This window comes from Rhinoderma darwinii, chromosome 1, assembly GCF_050947455.1.
Source record: "Rhinoderma darwinii isolate aRhiDar2 chromosome 1, aRhiDar2.hap1, whole genome shotgun sequence".
NCBI classification, from domain to species: Eukaryota; Metazoa; Chordata; class Amphibia; order Anura; family Rhinodermatidae; genus Rhinoderma; species Rhinoderma darwinii.
Genome location: NC_134687.1, coordinates 661050612 through 661066186, shown reverse-complemented (window position 1 = coordinate 661066186; position 15575 = coordinate 661050612). Strand labels below are relative to the sequence as shown.

Here is a 15575-nt window from a genome sequence, read left to right as displayed (position 1 = left end):
ATTATCAGGATTGTCCCCTAGCTGCGAAGTGTGATCACTTATATAATATATACCGATTATCAGGATTGTCCCTTAGGTGCTATGTGTGATCACTTATATAATATATACTGATTATCAGGATTGTCCCCTAGGTGCGAAGTGTGATCACTTATATAATATACACTGATTATCAGGATTGTCCCCTAGGTGCGAAGTGTGATCACTTATATAATATACACTGATTATACAGTGATTATCAGGATTGTCCCTTAGGTGATATGTGTGATCACTTATATAATATACACTGATTATCAGGATTGTCCCTTAGGTGCTACATGTGATCACTTATCTAATATATACTGATTATCAGGATTGCCCCTTAGGTGATATGTGTGATCACTTATATAATATATACTGATTATTAGGATTGTCCCTGGTGCTATGTGTGATCACTTATATAATATATACTGATTATCAGGATTGTCCCTTAGGTGCTATGTGTGATCACTTATATAATATATACTGATTATCAGGATTGTCCCTGGTGCTATGTGTGATCACTTATATAATATATACTGATTATCAGGATTGTCCCTTAGGTGATATGTGTGATCACTTATATAATATACACTGATTATCAGGATTGTCCCCTAGGTGCGAAGTGTGATCACTTATATAATATACACTGATTATCAGGATTGTCCCCTAGCTGCGAAGTGTGATCACTTATATAATATATACCGATTATCAGGGTGGTCCCTTAGGTGCTATGTGTGATCACTTATATAATATATACTGATTTTCAGGATTGTCCCCTAGGTGCGAAGTGTGATCACTTATATAATATACACTGATTATCAGGATTGTCCCCTAGGTGCGAAGTGTGATCACTTATATAATATACACGGATTATCAGGATTGTCCCTGGTGCTATGTGTGATCACTTATATAATATACACGGATTATCGGGATTGTCCCTTAGGTGCTATGTGTGATCACTTATATAATATATACTGATTATCAGGATTGTCCCTGGTGCGATGTGTGATCACTCATATTATACTGATTATCAGGATTGTCCCTTAGGTGCTATGTGTGATCACTTATATAATATACAGTGATTATCAGGATTGTCCCTTAGGTGATATTTGTGATCACTTATATAATATACACTGATTATCAGGATGGTTCCTTAGGTGCCATGTGTGATCACTTATATAATATATACTGATTATCAGGATTGTCCCTGGTGCTATGTGTGATCACTTATATAATATACAGTGATTATCAGGATTGTCCCTTAGGTGATATGTGTGATCACTTATATAATATACACTGATTATCAGGATTGTCCCTTAGGTGATATGTGTGATCACTTATATAATATATACGGATTATCAGGATTGTCCCTTAGGTGCGAAGTGTGATCACTTATATAATATATAATGATTATCAGGATTGTCCCCTAGGTGCTATGTGTGATCACTTATATAATATATACTGATTATCAGGATTGTCCCTTAGGTGCTATGTGTGATCACTTATATAATATATACTGATTATCAGGATCGTCCCTTAGGTGCTATGTGTGATCACTTATATAATATATACTGATTATCAGGATTGGCCCTGGTGCTATGTATGATCACTTATATAATATATACTGATTATTAGGATTGTCCCTGGTGCAATGTGTGATCACTTATATAATATATACTGATTATTAGGATTGTCCCCTAGGTGCGAAGTGTGATCACTTATATAATATACACTGATTATCAGGATTGTCCCTGGTGCAATGTGTGATCACTTATATAATATACACTGATTATCAGGATTGTCCCCTAGGTGCTTTTTTCCTTTTTTTCTCTGAAGTAACGTCAAAAAATAAATAAAAAATAAACATAACTGGTGTCACCGGATCTGTAAAAGTCAGAACGAGTACAATATAACATTTACCCGTACGGTGAAACCGTAGAGAAAGCTAGAATCGCTGTTTTTTCAAATCACCTTAGCTCTAAAAAAAAATTTAGAAAAAAAAAAAGTGATGAAAATCTACAGCTCACCCTCTAAAAAACAACAATCCCTCACTCCGCTCTATTGATGGACAAATGAAAAAGTTCTGGCTCTAAGAATATGGCGACAAAACAATATTTTTTTTAACAATTCGTTTTTTTCTTAGTGAATGTTGTGCATAATGAAAAACTAGAAAAATGTGGCATCGCTGTAATCGTATTGACCTGCAAAATAAAGAAAAGGTCATTTTTATCGACACGGTGAACTCTATAAAAACGAAACCGAAAAAGCACTGGAGGAATAAGAATTATTTTTTCCCCATTTCATATTACATAGAAGTTTTTCAGTTGCAAACGACAACTCTTCCCGCAGAATATAATCTTTCACACCGCGGCACTGATAGCAAAACAAAAAAAGTTCTAGATCCTAGAAGACGAGGAGGGAAATATAAAAACAGAACCTGGCCTGGTGGTTAAGGGGTTAACCTGCGGTGCGGATTATAAACACGCAGGATATCGGATTTATACCGCGGATTCGCGGCGCATTTGTTGCAGAATTTCCCTATTAAGTTCAATGGGAAAGTCAAGTTCCGCAACAAACGCCATTGTTCCCAGAATCCCCTGCGACTCCACCACGTGTTCACAGCAACGCTGCAGGTTACACATATAGAAAAAAGGTGTCATGTGACCCCTGCAGCCAATGACAGGCCGGAGAGGTCACATGTCATTATAGGGGTCACCTGGACACAGCCGGAAGAGCAGGGCGTGTTGCTATGGTAACTCTCGGAGAGGTGAGGATCGGCCTTGTTGTATTTCTGTGGTAGATATTCGGGGGGATTATACGTCCACCATTTGGGGTGAATATTCGGGGTGATTTCCTTGCATGTTGTGGGTCGTATTCGCTACGTGTGAACATTCCCTTAAACCGCACGGTGAACGACATTAACAAGAAATGTATAAAAGTCAGTGAATAAGTTGTATGTAGCGAATATTATGTCATTACAAAATACGACTGGTCCCACAAAACATCCGACCACTACAAAGACCAGAAATAAAAAATGTAATAGCACCAAGTAAATCACAAAGCACCCACCTGAACACTCATAAAACGTCCACAGCGTAAAATGGCTCATTCCGCTGTGGTCACGTCCGATGCCTTTGCTGTCTGAGTATTACGAACAAAAGGACGGAATTTTGTTCCAGCGCAACACATGAAACGTTTCCAATCAAGAGCTCTCTCAACTGCGGTAGCAGTTTTGTAATTTATCTACTGCAATTTACAGTACGTGGGACGCACAACCCAAACATTAAGGAACAGATTAAACAAACACAGATTCAACGTTAAGACGGGATTCCTAAAGCAGAGTGTTTCCAGGCATTGCGCGTATAAACATGGTTGTCATTTTGATAGCATTTTAGTTACTCCAATAGAAAGCATTCCTGCAGATATACAGAAATGATTCATCAGATTAAAACAGAGGGAAAACTTTTGGATATACAAACTTGGGACCCTGCACCCCAATGGCTTGAATGACATAACTGAATCTGCATTGGATTAGTATCATTATAATGTGTCTTTGTTTTTATTTATTTACACTTTTTTTCATTTTTATTATATATATACTTTTTATTTTATCATATATATATATATATATATATATATATATATATATATATCTCTCTTATTATCCTTTTTATTTACATTGCTTTCCTAATTCATTTTTCGTTATGTACCATCATCATCACCTCTCATTAATTCCTTTGTGTAATATGCATTATTCATTATTATTATTTTCCATAATTATTATCTTTATCAATTTTGTTGTCTCATACCTCGTATATATACATTCCTATTACAATTCTATAGTTTATTACTTTATCCCTTATATAATTTATCCTCCCTTTACCCTTTTCGAGTGGTTCGCTGCTTCCCTCTAATTATCATCCATACTTCACGTTTGTTTACATGATCAGTCTCTTTATCTTGGTTTGTGTGTCCTCCCGCATCTGACGAGTCCTTTTTTGGTCCTTTTCGGCCACCGTAACTCTGCGGTTGCCATGACATCAGGGATGCCTCCTCGAGTGCTGTCCGTCGATCGCGTCGTACAGCGTGTTTTTGTCCTCTACCATTGTGGTGAGTTTCGAATGATTATATTACATCAGCATATATATTTTTCATCGCATATATGTCTGTTTTCCATTACTGTATTCAATGTTTTTAAGAATTTTATCGTTTTTCAATTGTTTGAAAAAATCTTTTAACATTCTCGATTTGCATCAATACTTTGAATTACATTTGGTTACATAATTTATGTCAGTGATCTAGAACATTTTTTCTATTCATCATTATAGCTTCTTTTTCCCCCAGTGTAATCTCATTGTTTTTGGGCAGTGGTTTTGTGCCACGTAACCTTTGAACTTTGACCCGGTACTTTCTCGTTTTTTTCCCTTGTTTTAGAAAAAATGTAATTGTATTAAGCGGTGTATATATACCCCTGTCATTTGTTTGTATTTTATTAGCCTGATGAAGACGCCGGTCCGGTGTTGAAATGCATAGCTTGTCTATCCATTCATTTATACATTGTTCATTTCAATCTATATTAAGAGCAGCGCCATTGTGGTCCTTTTTTCCCACTATCTTTTCCAATTAATTATCCACTGGCAACATCTCTTGGTTGTTGCGCACCGGACCAGGTAACAGCTGTTCTGTGCTATAGTGCACCTTTTACCACAAGTGTTGTACCTGCCAGTATTTAACACTTACAAGGTGAGCACTATCTGTGTTAACCTTGCTCTCTCTTTGTACCATGTTAATCTGCACTATGTGGCGCCGTGTCTCTCTTTCTCTGTTTTAGCTACAGCACACAGAGAGAAGAGAGGATCGTGCTCCTCTCTCTCCCACATTCAGAAGCAGCATGGAGGACATTATACAGCAGAACTGAGAAGTGTATCTGAGAATCCAGCACTTGGGTGAGATATAACACTTACTACAAGCATAATCAGAATGGAGGACAACATACAGAAGCACTGAGCAGTGTAGCTGTGAATCCAGCACTGAGGTGAGATATAGCATTACTACAAGCAGTATCTGTGTGTGTCTCTCATTCACGCTCTCTCTTTTGCAGCAGCTCCTTCCTCCACCCTTTCCATGGAATTCTATAGGCAGTAGCTGTAACCGTATCTCTTAGTGTACAGACTCCTGTGTATGGATTTTATCAGAAAATTCAGAGCAGAAGTCAGAGGGGGTAAGGTAAGGAGTCTGATAAGCAGAGCAAAAAAAAAAAAAAGAAAGCATTTTTCTGTAATGATATAAATTACAAAGTTTCTTATCTTCACTTATACTATTGATTTATGGGGAAAAAAAATTAAATGATAGTTAATCTGCAAGAAATCTCTGAATTCACTTTCTAAATTTATTATTACTGACCTGTGGTAACACCTCCTGGAATTTCCTCCTCCACTTCACTGTTACACGGTTGATCGCCCCTCACCCGCTGCTCTTCTTCCTCCTGATTTCACATATGTAACAATTCAGTACAATATAGCAGAGGGTGCGAAGAATCTAACAGATCAACATAAGAAACCACCAAAATCTATGACCCCCATCTATGACCGCAGGACAAAAAATCTCCACACCCCCCTATATAGATCTGGTATAGGGCTCAGCTTCATCTACCTGATGATTCTCTGGGACATTGTGATTTTCCTCTGGACAGTCCTTGGAATACAGAGGACTGGGACATCTCTCTGGTGGATTTCTCCTACTGGATCCATCTGTAGGAAACACACAGTGACTGAATACATCACTACTGTATATCTGTCTATATATCAGACACTTCTCTCTACAATTCCATGTTTATTTTTAGAACGTAAATTATAGTATTTGGGTCCTTACCTACTGTGCTTGGGTCCTAGCACTTAATAGTTCACAGGCCTGATGTGGGCGATAGGCAAATGAGAGTCAATAGTGTCGTAGGGGAGAGACAGCTTTTTACTCCGCTATAATATTCCACGTACACACTTGAAACTGGCAGGGCGCATCTCTTTTAAGAATTCCCTGCTAGCCAAAAAAATTCCAGGGTGTCACCTGCTTATTTCCCCCTTAAGCACCGAGCCTTTTTTTGCCATAAGGACCAAGACCATTTTTTGGTTTTTGCCTCCTCACATTCCAACAGCCATAACTTTTTATTTTTAAGGCTACACAGTAATGCTCGCCAGAATCAGTTGTGCAGCAGGCACAACACTAGGATAAGTTGGTTTGTGAATCAAGTAGGGTCTGTGACAGCTGCTCCACCCTGCAGGCCTCCAGCATCGGGTACAATTTACCTGAGGAAGAGCTCAGATCGACCTTGAGATGCGTTGTACGTTCCTAATAAATCTTTTTATACCCATCTACACAATGGTGACAGCGCCCCATCTATTCCTGCTTCCTTCCCATCATTCCGGGTGTCTTACATAGTTATTTGAGGCCTTATTGTCTGCGGGACGAGTCATATATTTTTTTAGGAATCATTTTTGGTTATAAACATCCTGGTGCTTTCTCTTCCCCAGTTAAGCGATGCACACGCACCCGGCCGTCCACGAGATGTAAAAGAAAATGTGATTTATAAGACCAGATCAACTTCTATTACTCCATGGTCCAGTTCTGATGCATGTGCCCATTGTAGGCACTTTTGGCGGTGGACAGGGGTCGGCATGTCACCCCCAACTACAGTAAGCTGCGATGCTCTACGTGATCTGACACCTTTCCATCATAGCCAGCAGTAACTTTTTCAGCAATTTGTGCCACAATCGGTCCATATGGACTCGTCTTCGCTCCTCATGCGCATCAATGGGCACCCATGACCCTATTACCGGTTCACCGGTTGTCCTTCCTTGGATCACTTTTTTAGGTACTAACCAGATGCTCTGACCCAGTCGTCTAGACATCACAATTTGGCCTTTGTCACAGTTGCTCAGATCCTGACACTTGCCCATTTTTCTGCTTCCGACAACAACAGACTGATCACTTGCTGCCCAATATATCCCCTCCCCCTTGTCAGGCGCCATTGTAAACCAGATCATCAATGTGTACACTTCACCTGTCACTGGTTTTAATGTTAAGGCTGAGCAGTGAAAATATACAAAATGTATATATATACATATATAGATGCCTCACAGGTCCTAAACTGGCAGCTTCATTAAATAGTACCCGCAAAACACCAGTGTCAACGTGTACAGTGAAGAGGCGACTCCGGGATGCTGGCCTTCAGGACAGAGTGGCAAAGAAAAAGCCATATCTGAGACTGGCTAATAAAAGGAAAAGATTAATATGGGCAGAAGCACACAGACATTGGTCAGAGGAAGATTGGAAAAAAGTATTATGGACAGACGAATGGAAGTTTGAGGTGTTTGGATCACACAGAAAAACCTTTGTGAGACGCAGAACTGAAAAGATGCTGGAAGAGTGCCTGACGCCACCTGTCAAGCATGGTGGAGGTAATGTGATGGTCTGGGGTTGCTTTGGTGCTGGTAAAGTGGGAGATTTGTACAAGGTAAAAGGGATTTTGAATAAGGAAGGCTATCACTCCATTTTGCAACGCCATGCCATACCCTGTGGACAGCGCTTGATAGGAGCCAATTTCATCCTACAACAGGACAATGACCCAAAGCACCTCCAAATGATGCAAGAACGATTTAGGGAAGAAGCAGGCAGCTGGTATTCTATCTGTAATGGAGTGGCCAGCGCAGTCACCAGATCTCAACCCCATAGAGCTGTTGTGGGAGCAGCTTGACCGTATGGTACGCAAGAAGTGCCCATCAAGCCAATCCAACTTGTGGGAGGGCCTTCTGGAAGCATGGGGTGAAATTTCTCCCGATTACCTCAGCAAATTAACAGCTAGAATGCCAAAGGTCTGCAATGCTGTAATTGCTGCAAATGGAGCATTCCAAGACCAAAGCAAAGTCTGAAGGAGAAAATTATTATTTCAAATAAAAATCATTATTTCTAACCTTGTCAATATCTTGACTATACTTTCTAGTAATTTTGCAACTCATTTGATAAATATAAGTGTGAGTTTTCATGGAAAACACAAAATTGTCTGGGTGACCCCAAACATTTGAACGGTAATATATATATATAGGAAATAAATATTTGATCCTTTGCTGATTTTGTAAGTTTGCCCACTGTCAAAGACATGAACAGTCTAGAATTTTTAGGCTAGGTTAATTTTACCAGTGAGAGATAGATTATATAAAAAAAAAAAAAGAAAATCACATTGTCAAAATGATATATATTTATTTGCATTGTGCACAGAGAAATAAGTATTTGATCCCCGACCAACCATTAAGAGTTCAGCCTCCTCCAGACCAGTTACTGCTCCAAATCAACTTGGTGCCTGCATTATAGGCAGCTCTTACATGGTCACCTGTATAAAAGACTCCTGTCCACAGACTCAATGAATCAGTCTGACTCTAACCTCTACAACATGGGCAAGACCAAAGAGCTTTCTAAGGATGTCAGGAACAAGATCATAAACCTGCACAAGGCTGGAATGGGCTACAAAACCATAAGTAAGACGCTGGGTGAGAAGGAGACAACTGTTGGTGCAATAGTAAGAAAATGGAAGACATACAAAATGACTGTCAATCGACATCGATCTGGGGCTCCATGCAAAATCTCACCTCGTGGGGTATCCTTGATCCTGAGGAAGGTGAGCGCTCAGCCGAAAACTACACGGGGGGAACTTGTTAATGATCTCAAGGCAGCTGGGACCACAGTCACCAAGAAAACCATTGGTAACACATTACGCCGTAATGGATTAAAATCCTGCAGTGCCCGCAAGGTCCCCCTGCTCAAGAAGGCACATGTACAGGCCCGTCTGAAGTTTGCAAATGAACATCTGGATGATTCTGAGAGTGATTGGGAGAAGGTGCTGTGGTCAGATGAGACTAAAATTGAGCTCTTTGGCATTAACTCTACTCGCCGTGTTTGGAGGAAGAGAAATGCTGCCTATGACCCAAAGAACACCATCCCCACTGTCAAGCATGGAGGTGGAAACATTATGTTTTGGGGGTGTTTCTCTACTAAGGGCACAGGACTACTTCACCGCATCAATGGGAGAATGGATGGAGCCATGTACCGTCAAATCCTGAGTGACAACCTCCTTCCCTCCACCAGGACATTAAAAATGGCTCGTGGCTGGGTCTTCCAGCACGACAATGACCCGAAACATACAGCCAAGGCAACAAAGGAGTGGCTCAAAAAGAAGCACATTAAGGTCATGGAGTGGCCTAGCAAGTCTCCAGACCTTAATCCCATCGAAAACTTATGGAGGGAGCTGCAGATCCGAGTTGCCAAGCGACAGCCTCGAAATCTTAATGATTTACAGATGATCTGCAAAGAGGAGTGGGCCAAAATTCCATCTAACATGTGTGCAAACCTCATCATCAACTACAAAAACGTCTGACTGCTGTGCTTGCCAACAAGGGTTTTGCCACCAAGTATTAAGTCTTGTTTGCCAAAGGGATCAAATACTTATTTCTCTGTGCACAATGCAAAAAAATATATATAATTTTGAAAAATGTGATTTTCTTTTTTTTTTTTTTTATATAATCTCTCTCTCACTGGTAAAATTAACCTAGCCTAAAAATTCTAGACTGTTCATGTCTTTGACAGTGGGCAAACTTACAAAATCAGCAAGGGATCAAATACTTATTTCCTTCACTGTATATATATATATATATATACATATATATATGTATATATATGTGTGTATATATCACAGTGGAAGTGGATTGTACAGTGTGTGTATATAGGTGTACATATATATACACGTGTGTGTGTGTGTGTGTGTGTGTGTGTGTGTGCCTGGATCGTACAGTGAATTTACAACGTCACTAAAGTATAAGGTGAATGTGGAAGAAATGCCAGTTTGGAGATAATAAATCCACATCCACTCGCCATTCTCTACCCTCTCTGGTGTTTTTTTAACCTTTAATAACTGGTGTTGGGGAAAGTAAATTTTAAAGTTTTTATTTATTGTAGCAATTTAAAGAGTTCTAACATTTCAACGTGCAGAAAGTGCCGTTCTTCGTGTATTTATATTGTGATCCTCAGAGTCAGGGTCAGCGGAGCGACATATCGGAAGCTGTTGTTCTCCTGAAATCTGACTGAAGTTGCCCGGACTTGCCCTGTTCCTTAACCCCTTTCCTGACATTCAATTACGTCAAAGTTGGGTAGGGGGAAGTATGGAGCGGGCTCACAGGCTGAACCCTCTCTATACAAAGCTGGTGTGTGCTGTATGATACTTCACAAGAACGAGCAGGATGGAGCTCGATCCCGCTAGTTTAACCCATTAAATAGCACGGACAATAGCAACCGCAGCATTTAAATTGTTTGAAAGAGGTGGGACGACCCCTTCTAACATCTCATCGGCTGTGACGCGATCTCGCGGGGGGCCGATGTTTGTTATGGCAGCCTGTTTATTCGACCACCTTTGTGCTCCTATATGCAGTATATAGTGCAAGCGATTCAACTTGACTTGATCACTTGGTTCAAGTCCCCTAGGGCAGTGATCCCCAACCACTGGGCCACGGACAAGTACCAGGCCGCGGATCATTTGGTACCGGGCTGCGGTATCTGGTATCAGCCCCGGTCGCCGCAGGGAATTCCGGACTAATAACCGCACCAAACTGTGGTGCAATTTTTCGCCCGGAATGTCCGCTGTGGAAAACTGTTAAGTATTTAGTCGGCCTGATAGCAGGCCGACCTCCTGGGATGACGAATCATCCCAGGAGACCGCTGCAACCTGTGATTGGCTGCAGCGGCGGTCACATAGGATGAAACGTCCTCTGGATGCAGATACAGTTGAACCCAATTCTGAAGCAGGGAACCATCAGCTCCCTGCTTCACAATTAGTTCAGAGCGGAGGAGAAGAGGGAGATCCTCCGCTCATGAGGACTCCCCGGGAACAGCGCTACTTTAAGTGGTGTGTTCGGGGAAGCCCTTGATGTCACTGTCCATATATGGACAGTGACGCTGTCAGTGGCTACTCCTTGAGCGGAATCCCCGTTGCTGATGATCTCCCTGAGGTCGCTATCCATATATGAACATTGACGTCAGGGGCTCCTCCTGGAGCGGAATCCCCAACCAGTGTCGGCAACAGGGATTTCGCTTAAGGAGTAGCCACTGACGTCACTGTCCATATATAAACAGTGACATCAGGGCTTCCCTCTAGGAGCGGAATCACCGGCCTATGCTCTGGCTGGGGATTCCGGTCCTAGAGGGAGTCTCTACAGGGGGGGGGGGGGGGGTTTGGCGCTTATCTTCAAGGGGGGTGTGGCACTATCAACATGGACACTGTGGAACTACCCACAAGGGCACTGGCACTTTATATGTGGCCACTGATACTAGGGGCGGCTAGGGGGCATTGTACTATATGGGGCAGCTATGGGGGCATTATGCTGCATGGGGGCAGCTATGGGGACATCTGTGTGGGGATTATACTGTATGGGGGCATTTGTGTGGGCATTATACTGTATGGGTGCATCTATGGGGGCAATCTACTATATGATGGCAGCTATTTGGCATTATACTGTGTGGGAGGCACTATGGGAGCATGAGACTGTGTGGGCTGAACCGAGAATTTATGGGCGGGATTAGAGGCGTGGATTAAAAGAAAAAATAATTTCCGCTACGTGTGCCGCATTGGTTGTCCCACTTTTTGATACTTGACAGTTGGGAGGTATGGTGACCGCAGCTGCAGCGGTCACATGGGTTGAAACGTCATCCCAGGAGGCCAGCCTGGAGGAAGATCACAGACTTCTGGGTAAGAATATATATATATATGTATTTTTTTATTTTATTAATTTTTATTTTTTTTCTGAGCAATACAATTGACATGCTGCAGAATAAAACTCTGCACCGCAGGTCAATTTCTGACTGGTTCTTCCACTCACTATTTACGCCGCGTGTGGATGTGATTTGTTTCATCTTATCCGCTTTGCTGCTACTGTATTATACTCAATATATAGACTCCAGACAGAATTATATTAGCGGCTGGGGACTGTTTAAACCACCACTGTCTCCCCATATCATCTAGGCGACTCCATATACTAATCAATATAACACAGAGAAACAATTTAAGAGCCTTTGACGCCAATGTATCAATGTAAAAATTATTTATTTTATTAAACAAACATTATATAAAGTTAAAGATGAACAGACAAATATGACTCTAGTAAAATGCCGGAGACTGCACTCACAAAATGTTACTAACTGTAGTCAATGGGCAAGCATGTAAACACAGTTGTACCAACCACCTTCCAAAATAATCAAAGACAGTGCATTGCATAAAGTTAGCTGGTCAGATTAAAGAACTTACCCATATAAGTAACAAGAGGTAGAAAGAGTGTCTGCTCCGCCGTATAAGCCCCGACGCGCGTTTCGCCACGTATGCTTCCTCAAGGGGATATATAATCGTGTGTGTCCCACCACTGCCCTTTTATAGTGTCTAAGCTATCTGATTACAGCGATGCACAGCGGCGCATCACCGCTGAGACAGCCGAAAGCGAGGCAAGCCCCACATCCGGCTCCAGGCACGGCAGCACACATCCGGAATCCCGACACGTGACGGGAGTTCCTGACATGCGCAGTGCGCCCTGGGAGACGGAGGGGGAGTGCATCGCATGCAGCCATCGCAGCGGCCATGCGCACAACACCGCAAAATCAGGGCTAATGGAACCTGCATCAGTATGTATCTATTGGCCGATCACCCTAACCTCTTGCCTATAATATACATCGACATTATGTGTTGTAATAAAAGCATATAAATAAATAAATATGGCCTATATCGTGACCAAGTAGTTTATACATATATTTAAAGAGAAAGTAAAAATTACTGAATAGGATAATATATGAAAAAATGAAAAGTAATAAACATTAAGTGTAAACGGATATAAACCCCGGAGGGAAGCCAAAATACATACAAATATTATATATAAATAAAATAAATATTACTACTAAAATTATATACATATAAATGGCCCCAATTAATTCATATATAAAATATATTGGTAACATAAAGTGTAAACATTCATCACGCCCATCATGTATCAAAATATATATAAAAAAATATAATTTTTTCTTATATATAATATAATAGTGAGTACAACATACGATTTAATAATAGATACAACATTGTGTGTAAGACCAACACATCACCCAAAGTGAAAAAAACAAAAAGTGAATATGTCTCCATAAAAGGTAGAGATAAATAAATAATTATTATGTGTATTGAATACAAAAATATATAAATTGGATAATTATATAAACATATATAATGAATAAATAGAGTGCATAAGTGACCTAGATTCATACTACAAATTATTCATATAAAATAAAATAAATAGGAGATACATCAGGGACAGCGTGAAAATAAATAAAACAACATAAAAATCAAAAACAGATAATAAATTACATACATCCATGGTTGCAGAGAGGTAAATATCAGAATGGATATTGATCCGTGGTTTCCAAGATGCAAGTATCAGGATGGATGTTAGTCATACCCTGACATTACATATCACCAATCCCTACGGTCATCCATCTCTACAAATACTACAGAACAAATCATATATAACAGACTACATTCTCAACTACAAAAGGCCACATATAAAGATATACAGATATAATGGCCATAGTTCATAGGGTTCAGGCCGATTCCAAAGGACACAATAGAGGGTGCTTGGTCAATCACTCATCATATCTAGTAGAAAAACATATAAAACAACACAAAATTAAAATACAAATATAGACACACATGGGCGGTAGAGATTGTGGGATAAGCTTATAGAAATGGAACAAAACTGAGGTTCTCATTCAATCCCCGTGGTGTCATGGATCCCAACATAACAATCCATTTGCATTCCCTTTGCGCCAAAACCTTCTTTGCATTACCCCCCTGATGCCACAGTATATCCTGTCAATACCCTTCACCAAAAACGTTTTCGGATTACAACCATGATGAAGTATGAAATGTCGGGGTATCGTTTTTAATTGTGTCAGGTCATCAACCACACTGGCGCCCAGAATATCCCGTACGTGTTCTCGAGTGCGGATTCTCAGTTCTCGGGAGGTCAGTCCAACATATATTTTAGAGCACCCACATGTGGTAATAAATGACGTATGAAGTACTACACGAGATATAGTCACGAATCTCAAAATGACGTACTCCATCCGCTGAGGAGAAATTGGTTGCACGACAGATATTAGCACAGGCTCTACACTTGCCACAGGGGTAGCATCCCCTTCTAGGTCCACGAGAACCAAAAGGAGCCATCTGATGTGGAATGTAGTGACTTTTCACCAAAAGATCCCTCAAGTTCCTAGCTCTTCTAGCTGTCATCAGAGGCCTATCAGACAAATTCTGGGCCAGCTGTGGTTCAGACATAAGGATGGGCCAGTGTTTCTCCAAGATGCCTCGCATCTTTTTCCACTGCCCATTATAGGTCGATATGAAACGTACCCCGGGTTCCTTGTCCTGATGCGGTTTAGGTTTAAGGAGGTCCTGGCGTGGCGTTGTTTTTGCTCTCCTATAGCCTGATTTTATGGCTCTCTTGCTATAACCTCGCTCCAAAAATCTATTCCTCAAATCTGCGGATTGTTGTTCAAACAATGCATCAGTGGAGCAGATCCGCCTCATCCTGAGAAACTGACCAACCGGGATGGCTTTGATCGTGGATGGAGTGTGAGCCGATGAGGCATGCAGCAGCGAATTAACCGATGTGGACTTACGAAATACATCCGTATGTAGGTAACCCTCAGCATCAGAAAAAATTCGTATATCCAAGAATTCCACTTGTTGACGGTGATATTTATATGTTAATTTGATGTTAAATGAATTTCGGTTAAGCTGCTGCATGAAACCCATCAGGTCAGACTCCGATCCCTGCCATATGAAAAAAATATCATCAATATATCTCAGCCACATCTGCACCTGGTCGGCAGCGTGGGCGCCGTCCCCAAGGAAAACCTGCCTCTCCCAAAGTCCGAGAAACAGGTTCGCATAGGACGGCGCACACGCTGCCCCCATGGCGGTACCCTGCCTCTGCAAATAGAAGCAGTCCTTAAATACAAACATATTGTGGCTCAGAATGAACTGAAGCAGTTCAAGAATAAATTCACATAAATGGCCATCCCGGTTGCCGGTCCCCAAGAAAAAGCGGACCGCTTCCAAACCATCCTGATGCCTGATGCTTGTGTAGAGCGATTCTATATCCGCAGTCACAAGGTACATATCTGCTTCGACTTGGATTCCACTGACCCTCCCAAGCACATCCATCGTGTCCCTGACATAGGATGGCAAATCATATACCAAAGGTTTCAAGTAATGATCAATGAATTTGCATACTGGATCACATAATCCAACTATCCCGGACACGATCGAAGAAGGTTTTGGCGCAAAGGGAATGCAAATGGATTGTTATGTTGGGATCCATGACACCACGGGGATTGAATGAGAACCTCAGTTTTGTTCCATTTCTATAAGCTTATCCCACAATCTCTACCGCCCATGTGTGTCTATATTTGTATTTTAATTT

The 15575-nt window shown here is 41.1% G+C and overlaps 2 protein-coding genes across 2 annotated transcripts in view; one reads left to right on the top strand and one right to left on the bottom strand.

Moving 5' to 3' along the window:
- LOC142708287 (uncharacterized) overlaps positions 1–15575 on the top strand; it is a 235374-nt gene that overhangs the window by 112018 nt on the left and 107781 nt on the right. The window lies entirely within an intron of this gene.
- Positions 1–15575, bottom strand: part of LOC142664333 (uncharacterized) — a 78401-nt gene that overhangs the window by 39447 nt on the left and 23379 nt on the right. Inside the window, exons 2-3 of the mRNA XM_075843379.1 lie at positions 5671–5768; positions 5422–5503 (exon numbers count right to left, since the gene is read on the bottom strand). The gene's annotated coding sequence lies outside the window, so the exon portion shown is untranslated. The remainder of the gene's footprint in view (positions 1–5421; positions 5504–5670; positions 5769–15575) is intronic.